Below are 13,356 nucleotides of genomic sequence, written 5' to 3'. Positions count from 1 at the left end.
CTCATCAAAATGGCCCTATTTTGTAGATACTATCATTCCCTATCACCCAGTAAGTACTTCAACCCCCGCCCACAAACTTCTTGCCGGAGTAATAATTCAATACAGCTATCATATCCACGCCCTAGAATCACCACATTCGCAAACTCATTTTTTATAACCTGTGCAAAACTTTGGAATAATCTGCCTTACTATGTTGTACAAACAAGCGACCCTGTACTATTGTAATTAACACGGCTTGCCATGACTTTATTCTAGTTTATACGAAACTATGCTATATTGACATTGGTGCTATGTTATCTATAAATTCTACAACTTGTATATTGCTTTGAACCTCGTGCCTTGTATTTTTTTTCTTTTATTCACTGCACTACTGTTTCTTTTTTATATGTGCCTTTCCCACCCCTCATGTAATGCCCCTTTTTCACGGGGCCCTTGAAGTAATTAGAATAAATAAATAAATGTATATACTTTGTTGGGTGTACGAAGGGGGTTTTTCTTCTTTGGTTCCTGACCTTCTTGATTTTAGGTCACGGAAATGATGCTTGTTTACAGCCGCAGAGACACCGCCTGACGTTGCAAGCCCCGCTGAGCGCGGATGTTATTGTACCGTGCACTTCTCTCTAAAAAATTCTAAAAAAATTACTGGGGATCGTCACAAATTTCTAAGAACCTGAAGGCGAAAGCCTAGTTGAACCTCCTGTTGATTTGCTGCCGAAATTGCTGCTGGGATTTGCGGTCGCACCTGTCATCACTTAACCCGTCATCAATTGACCAGCTGCCTGGACCAGCCCTCGGTACCTGGTTCCGTTCGCTCGCTGTTGCCAGGATCGTCTAGTTCCCCCGTCAGTACCTCGTGCGCACCCCCCCCCCCCCCTCTTGCCAAGGCGGCTCGTTTGGAACGTGCGGCAGCGACATGTTCTTATTTGGCGCAGTTGTTTCCCTGTCCCGGCGTGCGCCATTTCTCACAACCACCCTGCTGCGTTCATTTCCCATCACCCAGCTCGCGCTTCCTCCTAGCACAACTTCAACTTTTGTAAGCCAGCGGTTTTCTGCACCTCACAACGTGTGTGCTTGGCACATAGATATGTTAGACATCCGCGTTACATGTGCCACAGATCAAGTCTGCACAGATTATGTTTCACCCCTGTCTCGTCCGTCAGGTTGCGTTGTGCATCGAACAGTTACTTCCAATGCACTGTGCCCGTGGGCAAGCTTCTTGCCTAAAATCAAAGCAAACATAGAAAAAAATTGCATGGGGGTAATTACCACGTAGTGAGGAGGTAGCAGATGCTCTAACAATTAGATATTAGTTAAATGCTTCCTCTCCAATGTTATTGAAGAGATTGAACAAAGATTCTTTAACGGCTACTTGGTGTAGTCTTGAATTTAAATTTGGCGCGCGCTGCATTCTTGTACCAGCACCATGGGTGGTGGAAAAAAATTGGCGTAGCTTGCGCAGGTGGCGCAAGGATAGAGAAACAGCAGAGCTGGAGGCCCCTCTCCCTTCGTCGGAGACCCGGCTGTTGGCCCTGGCATGTATTTCCAAATTTGCCGCTTAAAGCTCTCCATGACTGGCAGGCCCGGATCGTTTTGTCTGCAGGCTTTCACATCTCTCACAAAGTGGACCGCGTTAGCAGGCGCTAGAACTCGGCCGCAACTGCCAACGCGAACTCGGCGTTTGTGCTCCCCAGTTCAGGCGCGAACGCGCGTGAACTGGTGAGAATAGCATGAAATCACGCCACGAATGCAATCGCATAGAAGCCGGTTTCATAACGCGAAGGACCGAGGTTAGATGCCGACCACGGGAAGCGTTTTAACGGCAGAGCTGTTTAAGCTTGAGTTTGGTGCGGCGGCGCCCGCAAAATTTCTTCGCAAAAAAATTCTACGAAAAAATATAGAGTAGGCAGCGTCACCCTGGCTTGCGCGTGCGCAACGTGAGAGCTCGCACAAAAAAAAAAAAAGAACCGAGCGAACGTGAGTGCGTGCTTCACGGTGACCGCCCCGCACTTAAAAAAAAACCTAGGAAATGACAAGCACACGTGAGTGCGTGCCTCCCGGTGACCGCCCGGCGGCACCGGCTCACGCAGTGGCGTTGCCAAAAAAAAAAAAAAAAGAAATGCCGGGCACAATCCACACGTGCAGACGGCCACCGTACCAGCCGACGAGGAAGCGGATGCGTACAGAGGCGAGGACGCGCTACAAGAGACACGGCTGTGCCGTCGGAAGACGACGACGAAAGGGATGACGACGATTGCGACTGAACAAATCGCTGCACATACATTAATGGTATTTGCTTTACATTGCCGTCGAAAACGGCCTTGCACTGCAGGGGTCCGGCTGCTCCCTCTCTCCTGGGATGCGCCGTCATTGTGGGGGGAAGCTATGTCGGCCCTCAGCTCTGCTGTTTCTGCAGCCCTGCACCACTTGTGCAAGCTGAGCCAATTTTTGCCCCTGGTTCGCCTATTAAATGCAGAGCATTTTAGTAACTCACGATGTCACCCGCGTTGGCGTCCGTAGTCCGCATCACTACGTAGTCCGCACCCTACACTATATAAAGAAATAATAGCTTCCGGCGCCAGGTTTCGATCCCACAACTCTGCGGGCGGAACGCAAGGTACACGGCACTTTACCGACTGCTCCACGGAGCCGACACAGAAGGGAAGGTTACGCACGCGCTTTATATCCTTGACTCATTCAACCGTCGGCCACAGGTGCGCCCTCTCCCCCGCGTCCTCCTCGCCTTCTCTCCGCTCGCAACACCCTCTCTCGCCGCGTTCGGTTCGCGTTCATGTGGTGGCGCGATTTCGGCGCTATAACACTCTCTCGCGAAGGGCATTGGATTGGATTCGATTGGATTGGCTTGGCTTGGCTTGGATTTGGATTGGGTTGGATTGAAGTGGATTGTGTTGGATTGTGTTGCGTCATAGCCGCGCCACGTTGCGTCGTAGCCTCTCCACGTTGCGTAATAGCCGCGGCAGGGGGTTCACGGCACGTTTCACGTTTCACCATCGACTTCATCGACAATGTCTACGCTGGAAGACAACAATTACAACAACAACAACAACCATTACGTAATCCATAAGACTTGCAGGCACGCCCCCCGCGGAAATGCTCTGCATTTGATCGTGCCCCTCGCGAGGGGGATGTTTTGATTTTTTTTATTCGTGCGGTGGTGGTGCGTTGATTGTTTTCTGTTGTGTTTAATTTAGGCGGTTAGGTTATCGCTTTTTTTCGTTCTTTTTTTATTCATTTCCATCCTCCCAAACCCAATTATGCATTTGCCTTCCCGTCTCGTAATGAGGTGGCCTGAGAAGGGGATATGGAATGGTTTTTGCACGCTATGGCAACTAAATTTTTGTTAGAGTTATTTATCTTTTCCGATTCAAAATTAAACAATTCCGCTCTAATACTTGCCAAAATTATTATCTGTTCTTTTTTTCCTTGTCGGTGCTGCGCCCTGCGTGCCAACACAACCTTTTTGCTTTCCAATTGGCTGCACATGTCGTTGTTTCCCGCCGCTGCTAACCCCGTACTCGTCGGGCCTTTAGGGTGGCCCAGTGGTTGGATTTACAGGTTTAGGGGCTGTTTTTTTAGGGGCTGGGGCTGTTGGCGTCCCCTGTCGTCGTCATCGTAATCGTTGTTCGTCTCATGTAGTCACGGTACTAAAGCACCGGGAAACTCGTTTACGCCTCGTGTTAGAACGTAACGCGTACAAAAAAAAAAAAAAAAAACATCGGGACAATGGTCTACGCCCCGCGCTGGAGCGCTTCGTAAGGCGTACTAAAAAAACACCGGGACATTCATTTACGCCCCGCGCTAGAGATCTTCGTGCGTCAAAGACTAGAGATTTTTTCAGAAAGCTTTATACCCCTATCTCCCTCAACGGTTTCATATCTCTGTTGGCAGAAACGCCAAGGCGCCAAGAATACACGTATACACTGAGTGATTCGCCCCTCCCCGAGGTGCATGTTAGCGGAGAAGGCCCGGTATGTTTTTTTTTCTTGGGGCGAGCACTCCCAGCGACTGATCGTGGGCTCCTTGCCTCCTGGCCTCTCTCTGTCACCCTTCTTGGCCTAGCATTTTCCCCCTCTCCACTTCGCCGAGGATGAGTTTTCTGGTAACGCTCCATGGCGGGACTAAAAGCTCAAACACCTCAGCTGGTAAAAGACAACCTATACTGAAGAGAGGGAAGGGGTGGGTGAAGGTAGGTGTAAGTTTGTTAGTATCCACCCTGCGTGTGTTTTGTTGCAATATGGCTTGTCGTTTATGTTGTTTGAGCATTTTGTACCCACCGTATTCGCCACAGCAATGCTTTAGTTGCGGCACCTTCTTTTGGTTGCGATTTAACCGTTTTGGCTAAGTTACCGGTTCGTCACAATATAAGCACATATAGAAACGACAACTGTCCTGGGCAAACAGCTCTTTTTCGGCTCAGTTGCAGTCTCAGTGTGAAAGACAGCAAGGCATAGGCGTGATACATTCGCAATACAGTGAACGCCCATTCTACTATTAAACATCGGCGTACCCCCATTTTAATTTTATATTTAACCTTCTCACTCGAATAATTGTTTCTACGTTAAAAACGAGGAAAGTACACGCTGCCAAGCAGGAGAGAAAGAAAATGCGTATGCGTAGTTAGTACTGCGCATGCGCCAACTAGACATAAAAAAACAAAGAACGCGACCTTTTTTTGCCGGATGTGACGTCATGGTTTAAGAAAAATGTCAGCTGTTGTATGGGGACCTAGCTAAGAGTGAATTAGAAGTAGCGCTCTTCTCGCCGTGCTTTTTGTCTGCCGTTGCAGCGGTGCATAGGTGTTTGGCTTGCGATTGTGATAAGGGCGCTCTCGAATAACTTCTGAGGAGCACTCACGGTGGTGTGCAGCGTGTGATTGGGACGCTGAGTGGTTGCTGCCGCCTAATTTGCGCGTAGTACGTTACTACGGTGAACACGGGCGTTCTGCATCAGTTGTGTCGCCTCGATTTGCGAAAGTGATGAGTCCACTCGCGACAAACTTCTGCGCTGCGTTTCATTAGAGCACCGTGTTGAGGCCGCTGGGCGTTTCGTCTTTGACGAGCGAAAGCGTGTATGCCTTCACCTTCAAACGGCGCCGCTATCGTGGCCAGCCGCGAACCATCGTTCACCCGAAACTCTTGTGGCACACCACATGGTCGTTGACTAAGAAATAGTAAGACAAGACTATTGCGACCCACACAGGCGATTCCTGCGCGTCGCTTTGGTTCGTCGAACCCCGTGTCTTGTAATCGCTGCGTGCTGTCATAAGTTCAGGAGCATTATATTCAGGATGTCATGGTCCTGCTGCATATTCTTGTTAAATCATTGCAGAGGGCTCTTGGCGCGCAGAAATTAGAAGTTTATAATTATGCACGTTCGTTTCGTTGGTCTCCAGAGGGTTGCTTTCCTGACTAGCGTATTGGTGCGTATATCGCGGTATGGGAGCTGCACAAATGTGTTGACGGGTATGGAGGGGCGCACGTTGTAGCTGTTCTTGGGGCGGTACTGGATATCTGAGGAGTTCAAGGGTGTCTCGTGTGGTAGGTGGTTGAAGCGGGAGGCTTGGAAGTGATTATAAGCTTTGTGCAGTTTCTCTAAGGTATTGTTTACTCCCAGTTAGTCCAACTTACACGTGGGTGTTGAGAGGGCACCGTTCTGTCTGTGAAAATATTGATTTCGCCCACCACCATATTTGGTGCCCGTTTGTGCTTCTGCTATCAACCTTCGTCATTCTCTGCTTGATCCTACACAGCGACAAAGTTTGATCACCGTAGCGGGACCCCGCACCACATGTGGCAGCGCACCAAATTAACATTCTCAAATGCTATTTACATAGAAACGTTTAACACTAATTCTTGTAACTTGTTCCTACTGTGGTTAAATAGCCCGTCACTATGATGCACAACATGTACTTAAAGTCACGTGCTTTGTTGTTCGTATTGCAATGTATCTTGATGGTACATAGGGCAGACAAGGCGCTGCCCTAACAGGCGGTGGTGGGAGCATGCAGCATTGCTGACGACTGGAACAGAAAGCGATTTGGTGCTCCACTCTAAGACTCAATGCACGCCAGTTGGCTTCATGACAGAATTTGATGACGATAGTGCTGAAGTTGTATGGCCCAAAACGGGAACGAGAAATCTTTGAGGCCTATGTGATACAGATGGGAGACAGATGCCCTATAGATTACTGAATGATTAGCGTGAAATGTGCAGCAGCAGTAATTGCTTTTTACACGTTGTGTAAACCAGTGCCACATGAGTATTTTGTTTACTTTGTAATCACTCTCAGAGGGAAATGAAGCTTCGTTGATGAAGCTCTTTCCTTTCCCTATCCTTTCATGGAGCCATGCGTGACATTTGACCAAAATTTCCACGATGAAGTCCCAGCTAGCCAGCATAGCCACCTTCATTCAGTTCACTGTTTTGATACATTATTTAAGCACAAAACCCTGGGACGTCTGCCATTATTGACTCATAAGAAACCCTTGATGCCCGCCACACTCACCACCACCACTTCCACAACTTCGTGAAAAACAGATGCAAGCATAGCCATGACAGGTTCCACCATGCTTCCCAGTAACCATGTCGCCTCTATCAAGAAGGATGCATCACACCTCAAATACACTACGACGCATAAAAGGCTGGCGATCATCTACCTCATCTGGACATCAAACCGTATTAAACTACAAGAGAATGAGGCGGCACGCACTGCTGCCCTCAAATTTACTAACCAGGGATTCGTAGAAAGCAGAAAAGACCCGCCAGATTCCCTCACCGACCTCCAAGTCCAAAGCCGTTGTTCAGATGTTAACAAACCCACACATACTACAGCACAACATGTTAAGAAACCCACACATACTACAACACAACATATTACCCAACACGTGCCTCTATGAATGCCCACCCTGCAAAGGAAGGAAGGAGATAGCACAGGGAACGCAGAGAGGTTAACCATCCAATCAACCGCAGCCAATGCTTATCAATGATTTCAAGTAAATGCGTCAAACTTGCATTGAACATCTTACGGTATTTTTAACTTTCACTCATAAAATTGTTTGTATAAACTTATTAATACACTTATACTGAAGTGACCAGGCAGTATGTTTGAAGGTGTGTCAACATGCACAACTTAGAATACTTTGCGAACAGTTTTTGATATTCGATTTGCAGCTCTGTTTCAAATATTTGAAATTTAGAAATAATAGAGCAACGGAGTAGAGCAACGAATAGAGTAGAGCAACGAAGGTGAAGTGCAGCACTACCAGAGCAAAATATATAATCTACAATAGCTATCCTGTACATATAATGGCACGAGTAAGAAATCAAGTGTCATTGCTGGCTTTCTGGTAAGGTCTCACCAGGAACTAGCATGCCCAGCCTCCTTTCAATGATTGAGGGAAGGGGGACTGCTGCCAATCATATTAAATATACTTACCCTGGTATTCTCTGTTTTAGATGCAAAGCATCTCTTAGTCGACCCTCCATTGTCCGGCGTCCGCACCTCTCGTTGATTGATTGATTGTAGGCTTTAACGCGCCGACGCAACGCAGGCGATGAGGCGCGCCGTAGTGGAGGGCTCCGGATTAATTTTGACCACCTGGGGATCTTTATCGTGAGCCGAAATCCGTCCGCACCTCTCCTCCACTCCACAACAGCTGTGATAACGCCGCTCTCTCTCCCCTCTTCCTCTCCACACCACCTGTGTGCTAGCGCGCGCTGCTCCTCCTCTCCCATCTGCACACCAGCTGTCCAATCATGCGCATGCGCACTGCTCCTCCCCTCCACTCCCTCTGCTCTGCACATAAACCCGTCCGCGCTCCGCTCAGTTGCTTTTTCGGTACTGCGCCGTCCGATGACTGCAAATGGACGCCAACGATTCCGTCACCGAACTGGCGGGCACACCTTCAACTAGCGCCAGCCAGCACATTGTCAGAACCGCGAGCACTTCCGAAGACAAGGCTGCAAAGAGGAGAGCTGGCGACGCCGAACGTAAACGGCAGCGTCGAGCAGCGGATTCTTCGCTTCGAGAACGAGAAGCCGCATTGAAACGCCAGGCGAGTAGCTGATCCAGATGGCGTTCGGCAACGTGACAACGCTTGGAAACGCCAGCGTCGAACAGCGGATTCCTCGCTTCGAGAACGAGAAGCCGCAAAACGTTCCCCACTACTCGAAAAATAAAGAAGACATTTAATACTCTACTACACGTGTTTTTACTCTAATAACCAATTAACACGCTACTACTCCACGGCTTCGCATCCCCTCAGGGTTCCCACGTGGGAAGATGGAGTAATTTTTTCCTCCACTCAAGCCTCCAGTGAAGGAGATCCTTGAAATCGATTTCCCCATGCGTAAGCATTGCGGAATCTTCCCCTCAGCCTCGTGGAGGGAGGATTCTGCAATTTTGTGCATGGGCAAATCTATTTGAAGGATCTCCTCCACTGGAGGCTCGAGTGGAGGAAAAACTGAGAATACCAGGGTTAATATGCTTACTGTGCTCAGAGTATTTTTAGTAACCCATATTTCTCCATGGCAATGTATGCAAAATTCTTGCTGCACTGCTTTGCATGTCTATTTTTTATTTTGTCTGTTACATTAAATTTTTTGCATGTCAAGAACAAGTACCTGAGCAGAGATGTGTCTAGTTCTGACTGCCTAAGCTGTCTTTTTTTATGTAGTTATGTTTTATAGACTATACAAATACCAAAGCAAAGACAGTATGATTTTAAAATATTCAATTCGCATCCAGCTTTTACTATTCGTATTCAAAAATATTTTATTCTGTTCACAGCCAAGTTTACCTTCTTGTACTCAATTCACAGACACAAAGTTGATAATCACACACCTCTAAATATATATACAAAAGGTAAGTTCTCCTTGTACCGACAAAAAACACTCAGCTGCAATTGCGATAACTGCTGGAGAGAGAAAACTGACAAGCAAAACCTCATCTATGACTATTTCAGTTTTAAGCTGTAGTGGTACTTTTGTGATGTTTGGCAAGCAATAACGTATTTGCAGTAAGATTGCTGCAGACAAGTCCTCAATCATGCTAAACAGAGAAGAAATGGACTTGAAAGCATTGCACATCATAAGATCTGTTGCTAAAAGTACCAACTGAAGTAAAATATTCTTCTGCGGCATATGACAGTACACATCAAGGACATATTGAGTGAACTGTTCGGCATCTGTTGAATGCATGGCATTATACCAGCTTGAACGTGCCCCAGAAGGGATAATTTTAAAAACGGTAACTTGGGAGGGCCCACATAAAGAAAAATGCTTGACACCAGGGCTAAGCGCAACTAGGTTCCATTTTCTCATTCACTACTTCAGGCCTTGATGTATATTATTAAGGCTTGGTTCCTACGTCTGGTAACAACGACAACAACAAGAAAAACCTTTGTCCTGTGCTGAGCGCTACCTCCCACCGGGCTGCATGTCCTACTATCAGCTGGCTTAAGGTTTCAGACCAACGAAGTGATTAGCAGACAGATTATTCAGCATGGTAGTTACTACAACTTCGCAATGGTGAACACTACCTGAGTGCCTCACGACTCCGAACACAGAATTATACCTTACGTGGCACAGGTTAACTCCGTTATACTGGGTTGAAAATACAGCCGTGTGGTCAACGTAGCAGTCCGGTGCGAAGTAAATTATGCGCGCACAATCGTTTGCAGTGGCTAGCTTGGTTATGATGGGAGAGTAGTCATGCGCCGTCCCAGTGCCCTCGTGTGACCGGCGTTGCTGCCTCTCGCCACGGCACGTAGGCGACGAAACGCCCAGCGGCCTCAACACAGCGCTCTAATAAAACACAGCGCAGAAGTTCGTCGGGGACGTACTCATCACGGTCGTAAATCGAGGCGGCAGAACTGGTGCAGAGCGCCCGCGGTCACCTTGTACTACGCGCAAATTAGGCAGTCGCACACACTCAGCGTCCCAGTCACACGCTGCACACCACCGCGAGTGCTCTCCAGAAGTTCTTCTAGACCGGCCTCATCACAATCGCAAGCCAAACACGTACGCACCGCTGCAACGGCAGACAAAAATCACGACGAGAAGAGCGGAGCGAGGTAAACGCACAACAGCTGCCATTTTTCTTAAACCATGACGTGACATTCGGCATAAAAAGTCGCTTTCTTTGTTTTTTGATGTCTAGTTGGCGCATGCGCAGTAAGGCTCGTCCACCGTTCCTGAACGTCCCGTCAAACCATGGAGTAAAGAAAAGTATTCTTTCCTCAATCGGTCAAACTTTCGGGCGCACGATGTTGACGTAGACCTCTGGCGGAGATGTTATCTGGCGGTCAGGTCGCACAATAAAATAGCAAATTGATAAATAAGCTAACTTTACTAATAGTTATGCGATAAAACGTAGTAATTTGTATAATACTGAGAGCAAACAACCGTACAAAAGACGCGAAGAAACGAGCAACTATGGGAGCAAGGCAGTTTACGCCAAATGTAGCGAAGGGTTTTGTGCCTGCCAAGTATGCATACTAACTTTTTTAATGTCCCAAAAACAGTTTTAGTTGTTTCTGTATTAAATATAGGTACTTTTGTGAGAATAGGCATTATTTGTTTTATTTGAGTAAAATGTAGTTGAACTGGTCGCCACAAGGCTGAGTCCGGGGTACTCGAGCCACACTGCTCGTCGCATTGGTTTACGCGCGTGTTGCGGCGATATGTGTTGTGGGGGCGGCGCCTTGGCGCGATCCCTTCTAGACTGGAAGGTGTTGCTCGGAGGCTCGGAACGCTTCGGCACCCCTCGCCGCGACTCTCTCCTCGAACCCTCCCCACCGCCGAACGCCCACCGGCCGCGCGACCTGGGGACTCCGGCGCCCGAGAGATGGCGCTGGCGGACACGGAGCAGCGGGCAGCGATGTGAAGGAGCGGGCGGTGGTGGGGAAGAACCGGGCACGGGACTGGGACTCGGGACGCTGAGGGTTTTGCTGGTGTGTGCGTGTGTATGCCCGGACGGGCGACAGCGAGGTGAAGGATGTAAGTAAAGAGTTTCTCTTTACTCAACCGCAGTGTGCCTCGTTTCTTGCCATGCCGTAGAAAGCAGGCCCACAGTGTTTACTCGCCCTCTCTGACGTCGTCGGTCGGTGTAAAGGCAGCGCCTTAATGTACGTCGCCGCAGGCGTACATCATTGCGCGAGTACTACGTCGATTTTACGCGTGCATGTGGCTGGGCCTTAAGGGTAGCACTCGCTTATTGCGATTTACGGGGGCGAACAAGTCATTCACTCCGGTGCAAGCCGAGAGAGTTTTTTTTTTTTTTTTAAAGCGCGCACTCTACATACGCGGCGGGGTTTGAACCGCCGCTGTGATAATTCCATTAGAGCAAGCAAACTTCCAATCACAAGAGCACGACGTCAAATTTAACGCGAAGCTTACCGACTGCAACACACACACAGCTCCGACCGCCGGCCTGGCTGTAAGACTTCGGGCAGGCAGCGCTACGTGAGGGAGAAAAACACGTGTTCTCTCACCCTCAAATTACTGTCCACAGAAGAGCCGAACCATAGTAGGCCGACGCCCTTCTTGCCGCTATAATGTAAACAAGGAGATAAGAGACATGCGACTACGCCGAACCTGCAATAACCATCGCAACCGCCACCGGCGCCATGCATGGCAGCTTGCGAATGTCGGCATGCCTCAAATTATACCGTACATTTATAGTTCTTTCTGGGTTATTACAAGTTAATGTGCAAAGAAAGATTTTATGTGTTTCTGTGACAGCTTGTGTGCGCTGTTCTCGTTCAGTTGTTCGTAACGTGACTCGTGGAACATCCACTCAGTCGCCGCTGACGCCATCTCGGCTGGGCGACTGATGGCTTCATTTTTTTATTACTTACGTGATTATGTTTGAGGAACTGCTAGAGACTGGTACATTCGTTTTGTGCGGATGCCAATCCATCTATTTAAATCCAACTCGGTTTGGTCTTCAGTGTCCCATTAAGTGAGTTGATATAACCAATTTCGCAAAGAAATAATTTTCTCGCACGCCAAATTGCATGGGTATTGCGCTGACAAAACGCAATATGAGCATACTTTGGAAGGCGTGCGCTCGTGCAGCATTGAGCAGATCAGTGCTGAATGTTCACTTGATAGCCAGACTGTGAGGCAGATTAGGGACACAGTGTAACACCGACCAGCTCTATTTGAACGAAAGCCCATCAATGGTAATTCCACTGGGCATGGACTCCAGCGTTTCAACTTTTATACGCTGGCTACGCGTCCCGTGGAACATCCCACAACGGCAGCCCTCGCTCCCCATCAGTGAGTCCGCCAAAAAGAGACGGACCGAAAGGAACAATTACACAGTACTAAAGTGGATTCCAGAACGCGGTGCCGTTTGATACCAAAGAGGGGAAGCACGTTTCAAAGGCAACTGCAGTATATATAACGCGGCTTTTGATGAAGCTTCCCGAGGAAGTCGAATCAAACTCGGGTCACATGACCAAGGGTCGAGATGAAGAGCTCGAATCTGTATTTTGATTTGTTCAGAGGTCAGAGGCCAGCAACACTAGCGGGATTAATAAAATTCGGCAAATTCACATAACCTTGCAGAACGACTTACAGTCCTTAACAAAGCGTGTGGAAGAATTGGAATCGAGAATGAAATCGGCAACGCTATCGGGCGCTGCCGTGACTACTAGCGAAGTTTTTGTAGCGTAAGCTACACTGGCCATGGTTGAGCAGTTTCGCGTGTGCCGTGAAGGGCCGTTCTGCACAACAAGCGCGAGGAGCATTAGATTGGTTTGTATAGGATCGGATCGGATTGGATGGGCTCGGCTTGGATTGGATTAAATTGGATTGTGTTGGAGTGAAATCCAATCCAATTGGAGTACGGGTGTGTAGAGAATTGGGTCTGCACATTCACCGATCCGCGCATTCCGGAGGAGTGACGTCATAGCCGCGGCAGACGCAGTGGCGCCGGCGCGTGCCCAGCTGTGCGCCTTCGTTGCGCACTAGCCAAGTCTGACGGTGCGCCGGAGCCGCTTGATAGCCGTTTCCCGTGGCTCCTGGAGAGCCGTGCTGCGCATGCACGATGAGCAGTGACTGGAATGGACTGGACTGGACTGTATTGGATTAAATTGGATTGAATTGGATTGAATTGGATTGGAAATCGTTTTAGCAGAAGTAAGCATAATCAGCTAATCCTAGACAACCAGGAAAGCTAGGAATAACCGGCCGAAAACTTAGCTCACGCTACGTATAACCCGAGCTCAGCCACTGCTAATTTTTTCTAAAGTTCCAGATAATGTTCAGTTAGAAAACCGCTCCCGCAGGTCGAACGTCATTTTCTTTGGCTTTAACTTTAGCTAATGCATTT

The sequence above is a fragment of the Haemaphysalis longicornis genome, unplaced genomic scaffold (genome assembly GCF_048455015.1).
Source record: "Haemaphysalis longicornis isolate Haplotype H1 unplaced genomic scaffold, Haemaphysalis longicornis Haplotype H1 scaffold_1, whole genome shotgun sequence".
NCBI classification, from domain to species: Eukaryota; Metazoa; Arthropoda; class Arachnida; order Ixodida; family Ixodidae; genus Haemaphysalis; species Haemaphysalis longicornis.
This window is presented reverse-complemented; position numbering follows the sequence as displayed.